Source organism: Microcebus murinus, chromosome 15 (assembly GCF_040939455.1).
Source record: "Microcebus murinus isolate Inina chromosome 15, M.murinus_Inina_mat1.0, whole genome shotgun sequence".
Lineage (NCBI taxonomy): Eukaryota > Metazoa > Chordata > Mammalia > Primates > Cheirogaleidae > Microcebus > Microcebus murinus.
In genome coordinates this window covers 3,820,504-3,835,000 of record NC_134118.1, presented here as the reverse complement: position 1 = coordinate 3,835,000, position 14,497 = coordinate 3,820,504, and positions in this window count along the sequence as shown.

Here is a 14,497-nt window from a genome sequence, read left to right as displayed (position 1 = left end):
AGTGGAGAGTCACAAAGTGCCGCACCTGCGAGGCCAGGGAGGGAAGTGAGGAGCAGCCCTGGAGACACTCAGGGTCACAGTGAAACTCAGCAAGTGCTGACATTGTCACCGGTTACCTGCGCCTGGCTGGCAGGTAGACACGTAGCCTGGAACTCCACAACAGGTGGCAGGTGGCCAGAAAGGCTGAAAACTCCTGGGGAAGTGTCAAAAGAGAGTTCTTAATTGATCGGGTAGACTCTTCCCTGTACCATTGTAACCAAGGGCAGCCTGGGGGCCTCCGTGGAAGTCGAAGGCCCAGGAGACTAGATCTCTGGCCAAGGGAGCCCGTGTGCCACCTGCTCTGTGCATCTGTCAGTAGGTAGAAAACACGCACACTCCTTCAACATGAGAGGCACCAGTATTCTTGCCTGTGTCTGTTGATGTATCTCATCCGTCACAGCACCAATCAGGGCGCGAGGACTCAACGTACTCAGCACAGGCTCTGGAGCAGTCAACGTGGAAAGCCGAGTTACCTGCCCCAGAATTCCAGTTTACCCAGAGAGGTCTCCGCGTTGCTAATGGGACTGCCCTGGAAGCTGTCTCTCTGGACGGCCTTTGTTCTGTCTTTGAACATAGTGCAGAAGAAGGGTCTGGGGTTGTCTCCAAAGCTGTCACTTGAAGGTGTCTCTCTGAGGACCCCATGTTACCCTTGCTCCTTCCTCTTCTAGGACACAGTGGGGAGGAATTCCCTCAGGGTTTCCTGGTGTCGGAGAACAGCCAAGCAGGCTTCTCTCCCCTTCATTCACTGAGAGCTTCCGGGCCGTAACACGAGGCTGGGACGTTGGCTCCAAGTTGACAAGGCTCCTGCCTGTTAGAGACTTTTGACAGGCTGGGTTAGAGAAGCTCTCGGTGCATAATGATGAGAAAGCTGTCAGGCTAAATGGCATTCTGGCATCTGAAGGAAGAGACTCATGTAATTTTTGGTTATTTAAGGGCAAGAAACCTAGAACTCTGTCTTGTTAAAATGACAAGGAGCAACAAGCAATGCTTCGCTTCTCTTCTCCCTTAACAAGGAGGGACTAATAGGGAACTCGCTGCTATAACGAACTTAGCAAATAAGATAGCTGTTCATGTGGGAGAGAAGCGCTTCAATAAGGTGCATTTCTCTTCATCATCATCGTCGTCATCACCAGTATCACCGCCATGGTCATCACACATGTTATCTGCGTGTGAGCGGGCTCTGCCACGGCTCTGTCAAAAGAACGAATTGCACGGTCCTTGGCTTGGGATTATAAAACTTAAGGGAAATGATGCTGAAAGGTAAAAAGCTGTGGAATGGATACCTTGAGGTGTGCACCCCACGTGCACAGTGGCGCCATGTCGCCCCAGGGCGTCTTTGTTAGCACAGTCTTCCCTGCTGAGAATGAATTTCAGAGTCCTGCGTCCCTTCAGTCTGGAGGGGCAAGTGAGGTGGTGTGGTCAACGTCACCATTCTCAGGGGACCAAAGCCTGCATCCTGGAAATATCCCAAACCCACGCCTTCCCCACTACAGCTTCCCATCCAAGCCCCGGCCCAGCGCCAGGACTTCTCCCAGGGCCGTCTGAGCCAGAGCGCTGTGGTCTCCTCTTCAGTCGCACGCAGTCCCAGCTCCTGCCGTCCTGCAAATTTCTCCCTCTGGTGTGGGTCAATCTGTGTTCCGGGGATTTGTCACCGAAAACAGGCACTTCCGCTAGCTTCACTCCTATCTGTACACCTCAGAATGAGCCTGCAGTTTGGAGGACTGTATGCTGAAGGACACATCCTCTGAAATGCTTTCCTCTGGCCAGCATGACTCAAAAGATTGGGTCTATTTAGAGATACCACCCTTGCTTAAACCAATTTGACCACCCAGGAGGTTTCTGTTGTAACATAGGATATTTGTTTCAGGTGAGGAATTTTCGTTCTCAGCACTTTTGACATTTGGGGCTGGGGCGTTCTTTGTTATGGGGCTGTCCCGAGCACTGTTGGCTGGCTGTCTGGCGGCATCCCTGATCTGATCTCCCCCACTGGATGCCAGGAGTGCTTCTCCCCCAAGCTGTGGCACCCATAATGTCTCTGAACATTAACAAATGTTCCTAGGGGCAGTGTAGCAAACTCGCCCCTAGTTGAAAACCACTGTTTTAGATGTTTTATATCCATAGATTAAAATTTTTATCCTAACAATAACAATTCCACAAAAACAATAATTAGTGTTATAAAATTAACACAGAAAGTAGTTAGGCTCAAAAGGAACTTCAAGATTCCAACTCCCACCCTCCTACCCCCAAAACCTTTGGAACATTGTTAAACTGCAGGGATCTCATATCTTACTGTGGGGTGGGGTGAAAGTCATGCAGAGATCAGCTCTGAGAAGCACGACAGCACTGGGCTACAAGTCAGGAGCCGGGTCCTCGTCTCGGCCCCGTGTCTGAGGAGGAGTGCGACAGAGGACACGGTACTTTAGATTTGGCCCTTAATTTCTTCCTTCTTATGATGAAGTAATTGGACTAAGTTCTCCATGTTTCTTCTGCTATGACCCATGTTGACGTTGGAGACACTTCCACTGGCACATCCCAGGTACACAGCACCGGTCATTTAATGTTCCCGTAGAAACTGCAATTTCTAGTTTGTAGCTGAAGATTGCTCTTCCTTACAACTGGGATCAAGAATCTCAGTGTATTCTGACACCCTGGGTGAGAACTGCTGAGAAATATAATCTACACTATTTCCTTTGGCTCTGGAATTTTTGAGGGAAAGAAGTTTCTTACTCTGTCCAGTAAGAGCAAGATGATTTGGCTGTCATCCAATACAGTGGTTGCTGACCTTATTCCCTGATTTTCAGCCCCTGTGACAGCCAGCAGGCCTCTCGCCCTTCAATCTGCCTCTCCGTAAAATCCACCATTCCTGCTAATCACCCCGCCTGGTGCATCACGAATTTAGTCCACACCACTGGGCTTCCTTGTGGAGACACCATGTTTTACAAGTCACTGGTTGAGAGACCAGAGAATAACGTATGTGTTTATAAATATTTTGGCATCTTCCTTTGTCAAAAATACATTAGAGGCCCAGAGACTCCCGGAGTTGTCTGACACCTTCCCCTCCCCCCTCATCCCTACAGTCGCGGGCTGGTGTAAGCCCTTTCAGCCACAACTGCTGCAGGGGTTGATCTGAGTAGTTACATAAAGACAGATTTTTATCTCTCAGAAATTGGCCGAGTAGGCTAAACTCAGGCTGTAATTTATTGCTCCTAGCTGCAATCCGTCTCTCTTGTCTCTGTCCTTGGAGCGAGGTGTTTAATCTCCCTTTGGCTTAGTTTTGGAAGAGACTCACTCATCTGCTGACCCATGCATCAGACACCTGCGGAGCCCCTGCTCCACGCCAGGAATCGCACTGGGTGCGGAGGAGGTAAAGGTGCACACCGCTCAGGCCCGGCTCTCGGAGGACAGCGCCGTCTGGGAAGGCCGTGGTTCTAATCCACCCATGGCCACACAGCACGCTGAGCAGTGCAGATGGGACAGGCTCACGCTCTACAGCTGGTGCAAAGGAGTGGCTCGGTTCTCCTAGCGAGACAGGAGGCTTTGCAGAGGCAGTCTCACTGGCGCTGTGTGCTGCCGATGGTAGCAGCTCTCCATGGGGAAGGAAAGAGCGCCGGGTAACAGGTACCAGGCGGTGGAGGTTTGGAGCAGCATGGCTTGCTGAGGGCTACAGCTCTGCACCTTGTGGGGGTGTGCAGTGTGCACTCACACGTGCATGCGTGTGCTGTGGAAGACACTGAGGGAGCATGTGGCAGCCTGGGGCAATGAGGTGGGCAGAGACAAATCGCGGGAAGACTTATGCAGCCTGGAGGAATTCGAGCGTATTTACATGAGAACGAGGACAACTCTTGAAGGAATTTAAGCAGAGGAGTGGCCGAGATCAGATTTGCCTTTTAGGAAGATCCCTGGGGGCCAGGGCAGAGGACAGGCTCCGGGGCCTGGGAGATATTTTGGAGGTGGGACGAGTAACAGGCATGAGGGGAGCTAGAAGGCAAGAACCACAGATGATGCCAGGTTTCAGGCTCGGGGACCAGGCAGATGAAGGTGCCATTTGCCAAGAAGGGGAATCCAGAGAAAGGAAGAGACTGGGGGAAGATGGTGACTTCTCTCAGGACGTGTCGGGTGTGAGGTTCCTGTGGGGCAGCGGATGCAAAGGTCTCATTCTCCCTCTGCAGCACGTCTCATCGTGAAAATGCGATCACAATTAAGGAAGCACTTCGAAAGCCTCAGATGGAAGGAGTCGTGGAGGCTCGGAGGGTCGTTACTGGGGCGTGTTCCACACACTGTCCTCCTCGCCTTGTCAGCAAGCGCTGGCCACGTCTCCTTCTTAATTGCCCCTGGTGCCTGTCCCCGCCGGTCCCCCCGGGCATGAGAGGAGACAGTGCTGGAAGGTGGGAAGAGGGCTGGGCTCCGGCGGCCCCTCCTGCCACGGCACTCAGCTCACCTCTGCCCCCGGATTTGGCTTGTTCAATGAGAGTTGGAGCTTTTTGCTACAACATTCAAGATTTCTTTCACAGGGCTGGGAGTCGGGTTCAGCACTGAACACGGCTGCTGTGCTCGGCCCTGCAGGGCGAATCGTCCAGCGGTAAGTGTTGAAGGCCTCTCGTGGTCCGGAGAAAGGATCCCTCACGACTGGATCCGACGGTCTCCAAGAGAATTGCTTCACCTTCAGGAACTGCAGGGACACTCTGTCTTTAAGGCAGCATTTGCGAACCAGCCCCAGGCCCCGCGGTGGGAGGCAGGCAAAGCAGTTTGTGCTGTAGGGTGACACACTGTGTGAATCACCACTCGCTATCATCCCCTGCATCCTGGAGATTCAAACCAGCACTGCTTCCCCCGTGCAAGTGCTTACGTGGCATTATTGCTGTGACTCTTGCCACTTGTCTTGCTGCCTCAAGGGACAAGGGTGAGTGGGGGCGGGGAGCTCATGCAGTCAAAGGAAGCGAGAGAAACATGCTGGAACCTGTACTCAGCGCCCGCGGAGCTGGCGGCTGAGCCTCCGGGCAGGCCGCGGGGAGAGGACAGCGTCTGCCCTGGTCGTGTGCTGGGGAGACCAGGCGGAACCGGCGCCCTGGGAGCCGCACACAGGCTCGCTGCTCCCCACCTGTCTGTGCTCGAAAGGAAGAGCCACTCGTTAGGAAGAAGCAGAAACACCGCCCTCCCTGGGGGGTCAAGCCAACAATCCTTTTTCTTTACCCCAGCTCCTAAATCCTTTCCTTTGCCTCCTCCCTCTCTTCTGGCCTTGTTGTTGACACCGCTGTTCCAGGTTCCACACCCGTGTGCTGGCGAGCTAGGTGCAGAAGCTACAGTCCCTGCCTGTGAGGGCCCCGCCGCACGTAACAGCCGTGCGTTGCCTGTCTTACCAATTCGGTCAGAACCTGTCACCATCGTGACCCCAGGACCCTCCCTTTTGGTGGGCTTGGAGATGTCACCGAGCACTGCAAGGGGGTTGTATGCATGTGGCTCATCGGCAGGGACCAAACAATATCTCAAGGCATGAGCAGGAGCAGAGCCTCTTGATTGGTAGCTGGAGAAGCAGTCGGCTGCTGGTGGACCAGCGCCCTCCCCGGTTCCCTGTGCCCAGAGAGAGCGCTGCCCAGCCTGGCGCCTGGCGGGCAGACCGAGATGCTCCTGAGGAGCAGTTCCAGCAGGGAGCCCGGGAACGACTTGACCTTGGCATCGTGCCTCCCGCGGCGCTTGGCCACACCAATGCCAGGCCTGGGCAAGCGCATCTTCGGGAGTTTTCTGGAATCCCATCCTAGGAGCAGCCCAGGCCTAGGGCCAGGCTGGGGGAACCAGGCCCTGCAGGTGGTTGGGACTTGCTGTCCGCCCTGTGCCCCTTCCTCTGTTCCCTCGCTTCCGTACGTCTCCCACTAACATCTCCTCACCATTGTCTTAATCTTATATCAAACTCGTTGCTTAAAAAACACAATTTTTACTTTAACTTCTTTTTAACTTGCAGCAGCCGTCCTTCTCCCCTCCTGTTCTCTCACAGGAACAAGGAAACATCAGGCTAAAACTGGTTCCCGTTCCCTGAAGACGGGGTACCCGCATCAAGCTCTCCGGCGGGAAGGAGCGGCACGGCCCGCGCATCAGGCTTGTCTTTCAGAGCTGCAGACGGTCCCCGTCCTGCCACAGGCACCTCCAGGGTCAAGAACTGAGGCCAGCACAAGGCGCAGTGGGATCACAGCACACGGTGTCTGGTTGGGCCCAGGACCAAGAAGGGCAGTGTCCCAGCCGGGTCTTGGAGGACAGTAGCATTTGTCAGACATGTCTGCCTTTCCTGCCTCTCCTAGTCCATAGGCCAAAATAAACATTAAGGGTAAATTGAAAGCAGAGAACGAGAGGGTGGGGAGGTGGGGGCACAGGTGTGCCGATGCCTGTGTTAGTGCGGGCACAGGGCACCGCTGGTCGCGGGCTTCGGGTCTCTCTGAGGCTCTGTCCGTCAAGCGGCTCCCTCGCTGTCTACGTCCTCCCACCCACCGCACCGCTGGCAGGAGGGATGGAAATGACGAGGGCTAAGGAAAATTTTCCCCAATTCCTTATGCTCCAGACGTGATTCTAGTGGGAATCAAAAACTCCAAGCCTGAGCAGTCAAGGACATTCAAAACCCTGCGGCATGCCGTAGCTGGGCTCACAGGGAGGGAGGCGGGGAGGGCGCAGGTGGCGGAAACAGACGAGGGCAGATCACGTGGAGGCTCACGGGCTGTGCACGTAAGCCGTATGGGAATGTGCTAACGCTCCGCATTAGTGTTTGACTTACAACAGGGTTGCCCAGCTGGACATATTCCTGGATGGAAGTTGCTGAATTAACTCTTTGACATGCTTGATTGCAATGACCATGATTATACTTTCATCCTGGGATAATTTACTGCTTGAGTGCTGGCCCACATGTGCTGGCTTTCAGGCCAGAGAGTCAATATCTGCGCAGATGCCACTAGGAGGGGACTGGGCATAAACAGATAAGCAGCCTCCCACCTCAGGTTCCCATGTTGCCCCTGCAGAGCCCCTCCTTCCTCCTGCAGCCTTGGCCGCTGCCTCAGCCACTGTGTCTGCCCTGGCTTCTGCTGTTGTTGCCAATCTAGACCTAGGTTCCCACCCAGCCACCTTTGGGCCCAGCAATGCCCCGATAGCCCCAAGGCATGCACCTGCACACCTGGCAGGGCCACCAGGGCAGTTGCCCGGTGCTTGTGTTGCCTCCCGGCCTATAGGCCTGAGCTCACTGCATGCGTATCAGCATGTTCTACTACCGCCCATCAGACTCCATTTGCAAAACACAAGTGCAAAGATAAAATCATTCAGAATTTCAGGACACCTCCAGCATGGCATTAAACTAATCACCAGGCTCTTCTGAGAGCAGAACCCTGTGCAAATGCACAAGTCACGCACCCATGAAGCCGGCCACAATTGTAAGGCAACAGCCTACTGAACGCTAGAGGCAGGGCAGGAGAGCTGAGAAAATCTCTCCAAGATCCTGTATGCCTTCACGCTGCAGTGACACTCCCAAGGCTGAGGTCAAGGCTGCAGGCTAGAGAGAGATATGCTAAGGAACAGAAAGATGAGGGTAGAACTGGTGGCCAAAGGCAAATTCCCAGTGACCCAAAGATCCAGCAGAAACAAATCTCCAACTTACACGGCTGGTGGCTGAGCTGTGTAGCATAAAGAGATGCCAGATTCTTGCTGGTACTCAGCTACTGAGTCACGTTTGGTAGAAAGGAATGACTCCCTCTTCAAAAACATTTGAAACTAGTGGTGAACCAAATGTAACTAAAGCTTCAACAAAGCCCAGATCTGGCTCAACCTCAGGTTGGACTGAGTCCACAATGCAGCCTGATGGAAGAAGGGTGGGTCCATTACTTACTTCCACCTCTCCTGTGCTCTCATACACAATGTCTGGTGCACAGTCAAAAATTACAATACATGCAACAGAGGAATAAAATGTGATGTTTGGTCACGAGGTAAAACAGTAAATATAATTATACCTAGACTTGTTTGAGATATTAGACTTTAAAATAACTTTGGTCTTTAAAATAAGAGGAATTTTAGCTATGATAAGTATGCTAAAGGGTCCAATGGAAAAGGTGGGCCGTAGGTGTGAACAGACGGGGGATTTCAGCAAACATGGAAACTATGGAAAAGAGGTGAGTAGAACTGTAAGGTGTACAAAATATTGTAGGACAAATGAAGAATTTAATCTATGGGCTTCACAATAAACTGGATGTAACAAGACTGATTGATAGATATTATCCAAACTGAAAAGAACAGGAGGAAAAGCAAACAGAATGACAAGATTTGTGGGATTACATCAAATGATCTAAGTTATAAGTCACTGAAGTCCCTGAAAGAGAGTAGATATAGAAATGGTACAGAATAAATATTTGAAGAGATAACAGGTGAGAATTTTCCAAAATTTATACAGGATCAACCAACATATCTAGGCTTAGTGAATCACAAGTCTAGGCAAATGAGGCAAAAATTGCTGAATGCCAACGATAAAAATAAAATCTTAAAAGCAGCCAAAGGAATAAAAAAAAAGACATTTTGTGCAGGGGGAACAATAATAAGGATTTTGATTGACTTCATAAAAACAATGGAGGCCAGCAAAATAAAAGAACAACACCTTTAAAATGCTAAAAGTCTTAGAATTTTATTTTTAAAGAACATATCTTTTAAAACTGAAAGCAAAACAGAGACATTTCCGATAGACGAGGCTGGGAGCTCGTCCCCAGCAGACTGGCAGGGCGAGGAGCGCGAGAGTCAGTTCCTCAGCCTCACGGGGACCGGCCCAGGCGCCAGCCCGGCTCTGAAGGAAGAAATGAAGAACGCCAGAAAGGGACGTCAGCTTTCAATAGGAAGAAAGCCGAAAGCAGTCACCAGCCCCACCTCAGGCTCACCTGGCTTTTCCAGCACAAGTCCAGGGTGAGTTGTCCACGGTACCAGGGGTTGTGAGGGAAAACCTCAGGTGGTCAGGGCCCTGCTGGCCTCGAGAGGCCATGGGACACTGCACGGCTTCCCCCACACTGAAGCCGGTGCCAGGACAGACCGGCAGAGAAGGCAGGGGGAGGACAGGGTGACAGAACAGGGGATCCTGCCTTTTCCAGTGACAGCATGCCCACAGACTGGTGGCCCGTGTAATGCAGGCTGGGGAGGGGGGCCAGTCCCTGAGACAGCTTACCTGACAGTCTCCTGGGCGGGGCCCTTAGAATCCGTGCCTTGTCCCCCAGCCCTCTTTCAGGATCACTGGCCCCAGAGAGTTCTGGACTGCAGGACTCACGGGTGGTCATCCATGAACTGGGCTGCTGCTTCTCTGAATTACACTTTCTGTTCAGTAATCCTAGAGGCTTAACCCTGCCTGCACAGGTCAAAGGAATCCCCCTGCCCTCAGCACTCCCTCCAGTTTATTTGGGGCAGGTTGTGAGTGTGGGGTGGGGATATGTGGAGGGGTGTGTGTGTGTGTGTGTGTGTGTGTAAAAGAGTTTCCTTGTATGCTGGGGGGTAGGGTCAGAAGAGGAGGAAGGGCCTTAAAAAGGATTTACACTTACTACATTTTTATTTACAAAAGATCAGGTAGAAATTGCAAAGTCTATACTTTCCAAGTCCAAACAGAAAACAATTAGCCAGGGAAGCAAGATTTTAAAACATTTATTTGTGGAGCTATATTTATATCCTGGATCTTTAAAAATAGTTAAATTCCCTTCTCCCTCTACAAAAAAATAATGAATGCATGTTCATTACATTTTTTTGAAATTTCAGAAAAAAATTTTTTTGAAATTTTTTGAAATTTCAGAGAAAAGTAAAAAATAGTTCTAAAGATGATCGCCAGTAACATCATTTTTGTCTCTTTCCTTCCAATCTTTTCTCTATAAATGGTTATATGGGTGTTTTTGTCTGTTTTAGATGGAGGTATTCTTATTTTGCTTTTCAAAAAAAAATTCTTACACTGTATATATCACTTTGAATTCTGTTTCTTTCTCTAAATTTAACCTATATGGATGTTATAATACTGAAAAATATGAGATTTAAAATATTAGTTATACAGTAAAAATAAAACATATTTATTTTAGGAAAATTTAAAAAAATTAAATATAGACAAATCAAAAGAAAATCCAGTTAAAAGAACCCAGTTGCACTCCCACAACCTTCTGTTCCTCTGTTCCCTGTCATCTTCCTGGTATAGTAGGTATGAACCTTAGTCTGTGTCAGAAATATTATTATATATTACATATGTGTGTGGGTATATATTATATATGTATGTGTGTATATGTGAATGTATGTGTGAGTATATATATATATTTTTAATTGACTCCAATCCAACTCTGAACCCAACCCCATTTATCTGCCTGCATATTCACACTCATTATTTTTAAGATTGTGAAAAATCTCAGGGCTTCTGCAGTAACAAGAATCAGGAGGCTCTTGCATTCCATCCCATCCTTTCTGGCTACCCTGACATGCCTAGTCTCTCTGCTTTGTTCCCACACACTTCAGGGCCTCTGCTTTCCCCGCCTACGTGGGCTGGACTCCTTGCTGAGGCATGGGCACGGGGTGCCAGAGTCCGGCCTCACAGCAGAGATGGTAAAAGAGGAGCAGAAAGCAGGTACCAGTTCCACTGCTTGCAGGACCAGCACACCTGTGTCCCTTTGCACTAGCCAATAGGGAAACATCCTCTTGCCCCTGGTATTCCCAAAGACCACTTGTGCCCAGGCTTATCTTTGCAAGAACTAAAAGCTTTTTTAAAAACCCAGATAACCAAGAGATTTTTGCTTTTAAGCAAGGGACTATCCACGACTTGGCTTCGAGCTTGGAAGAGGAAGGAGAGGGAGAATACAGCAGGCACCACACACACTGATGTGCATACATGGAATGCCTGAAGCAGTGAGCTGTCATTGCTGGAAGGTGGGGTGTGTCTTGTAAGCATGTTGGGACAGAGAAAATGAGGAGAACAGCTGGTGAGAGGGAGCCACGACTCCACCTGAGACACTGCACCTGGAGGCCAGCAGCACACAGATACAGCCAATTCTTTGCTTCTGTGCTTTCCTCATTGCTAAAGAAATTCCTTTTAAAGAGAATCCCCTTGTATTTTCTTTGCTAATGTATTAATCAGGATTCTCCAGAGAAACAGAACAAATAGGGGACATATGTCTAGACAGAGATAGATTGACTTTACAGACCGACTTTCAGGAACCGGCCCCCACAGTTGCAGGGTCTGGGAAGAGCAAACTTCGCAGGGCAAGCCCACAGGCTGGAAACGGGGAAAGAGTTAATGCAGCGGTCCTAAGTCTGAATTCCTCAAGGCAGGCCAGGCAGGTCAGGCAGGCTGGGAACCCAGGCAGGGTTTCTATACTGCAGTCTTAAAGTCACATACCTTCTTTGGGAAACCTCTTTATTTGCTATTAAGGGCTCCAGCTGATTGGATGAGGGCCGCCTACACCACTATATCACAGAGAGAAATCTGCTTTTACTCAAAATATACTAAATAAAATGTTCATCATATCTAAAAATACTTTCATGCCAACACCTAGACTGGCATTTTCCAAACAACCGGTCACCAGAGCCTTGCCAAGTTGACACATAATATTAACCATCATAACTACTTTGCAAACTTCAATAGAAACAGAGAATTAAAGCCGAGCTGCACACCTGGGAAAAAGTGCCCAGAGCTCAGCCTGTGAAGTAGGTTTTGCATGGGCCCGGAGGGTGTCTGTCCTTACAGGGCTTCCTTTAATCCACTCATTGCACTTGACTTGAAAATGCCTCAAGGTGGCTGACTAGAGGCATCTGGTGCTTGCCTCCTCCACAAAGAAGAACCAAAATAGCAAGTAGATAATCACACTTCAAATAGATTTGAAAGAGAGAACGAGAGAACACTGGAATTCAACAGAGAAGTGACAGGAAACACCTAAGGCACGGAAGGAGACGGAGGTCAGGCAGCCTGCTTGGCTGGGATCAACTGGGAGCCCACAGAGGCTTCCCGGTATGGAGAGAGTACGTGGGAGACCCTCGGCGGTCTGCACCCCCTCTGCAGACTCCCACAGGCCTAGCCACCAGAGAGCCACCAGGCTCCCGAGCCTGAGACAAGCACCGGTGCTGCCGGCGTTGCTCCAGAGATGGAGCTCACCCTGGGCCACAACCCCACCAACCACACGTCCTAAGCAGCTACAGCGCAGCACCATTTCGAGAGCCCAGGACGCCACCAGACTGCATCCTGCTGTGGGGCCCAATAGCCCGCAAATCTCTACATCCCTGGAACCCCCACTGACAACACCACTCACAACCGCTGGCACCAGGAACAAAGCATAAGCCATTGGTAGTGACCGCACCACCCCCAGCAGAGGGGCTACCATGCATTTGCACATGCTCTTGGGGTAGGCTCCCCTGTCCACAGCCACCACTGCTGCTGGCTGCCACTGCTGGAGCCAAAGCACGAGTCACTGGCAGTGACCCCAGCATCCCCAGAAGCAGGGCTGCTGTGCATTTACAGCTGCTCTAAGGTCAGCCTTCTCCATTAGCAGGCACCCCTGGGGCCAAAACATGTGCTCCCCAGCTGCTTGCCTATGGCTGCTGTCACTGAAAGTAATCCTACCTTTTCCAGTAGCAGGGCCACATTGCAGCCACTGCTGTCCCACTCAAGTACTCCACTGGAGGCCTGGAGATCACCCTGCTCCTGCCTACCTTAGCCAGCATCCACATACCACGGGGGGCCAGAGGACAGGCCCACTCATCCTGGCTCCAGCCCCACCCCCAGTGCCCAAGCATGATGTCCTGGGGCTAGGGTATCACTCTGCCTTATTCACTAATATTGGTACCTGAGCACTCCTCCCAGGGACCTGAGGACAGGCCGACCTGGAGGCCCAAGAATCGGCCCACCTGGATGCACTAACACACGTGCCAACATACATTGCCCGGGGGCCCAAGGACAGGCAAGAAGGCTTGGCCCACTGCTGCTACCACTGGGACCTGAGGACTGAACAACTTGGAGTCCTTATCCCCAGCAAAACTTCACCAGAGCCTCTACTAACAATTGCGCCCTAAGTCACTGAGGAAATCGCAGACACAACTGCTGCTGTTTATAGCTAAAGAAATTACAAGGACTACATTACTTCATGCATCAAAATTCCAAGCCAAAGGGCCCTCCCCAACTAACATATCTTCAGGAAAAAGTCCTCTCCTACAAAAGCAAATCCAAAATATCGGAAGAAGCGACTGTTAGAACAGATATGCAGATATCAATGTAAGGACACAAGAAACATAAAAAAGCAAGAAAATACTATGCCTCCAAAGGAACACAATAATTCTCCAGCAACAGATTCCAATGACAGAGAAACTTATGAAATGACAGAAAAGGACTGAAAAATAATCCAATTAAAGAAGGTCAGTTAGGTGCAAGAGAACACATATAAACAATACAAAGAAATCAGGAAAACAATTCAAGATTTGAATGAGAAATCCACCAAAGAGATAGATATTATTAAAAAGAACCCAGTAGAAATTCTGGAACTGAAGAATGCATTGAATAAACTATAAAGTACATTTGAGAACTTCATTATAGGGTGGGGAACCTGTGGCCTTCTGGATCCTTGAGTGCAGCCTTTTGACTGAATCCATATTGTACAGAACAAATCCTTTTAATAAAGAGATTTATTCTGTGAAGTTTGGATTTGGTCAACGGGCTGCACTTGGGGATCTGGAGGGCCACATGTGGCCTTGAGGCCACAAGAAAGAATTTTAGAACTTGAAGACAAATGATTTGAAATAACCCAGTCAGACAAAAATATAGAAAAAAGGATAAAAAAGAATGAACAAAGTCTATGTGATATATGGGACACCAAAAAAGGACCAAATATTTGAATTTTCAGTGTTCCAGAAGGTGAAGAGAAAACCAAAGCACTAGAAAATCTATTTTATGTAATAATAGCTAAAAATTTCTCAAGACTACAAGAAATTTAGACTTCCAAATGCAAAAAGCTCAGAGATCTCTAAATAAATACAGTCCAAAAAGGTCTTTTGCATGGCACATATAGTCAAAACTGTCAAAACTATAGGCCAACATCCTTGATGAGCATACACAACACCTCAATAAAATACTAGTAAATTAACTTCAACAGCATGTCAAAAAGATAATATACCATGATCAAGCGGAATTTATCCCAGGGGTGCAAGGGTGTTTCAACATATGCAAATCAATAAATGTGATACATCACATCAACAGAATGAAGGACAAAAACCATGTGATCATCTCAAGAGATGCAGAAAAGGCATTTGATAAGATACAACATCCTTTCATGATAAAAATTTCAAACAAATTAGCCATAGAAGGAACAGACCTCAACATAAATAAAGGCTGTACATCTGTGTGTTGCTATAAAGCAATATCTGAGGCTGGGCGATTTATAAAGAAAAGAGGTTTGTTTGGCTCATGGTTCTGCAGGTGTGGCACCAGCATCTGCTTCTGGTGAAGGCTTCA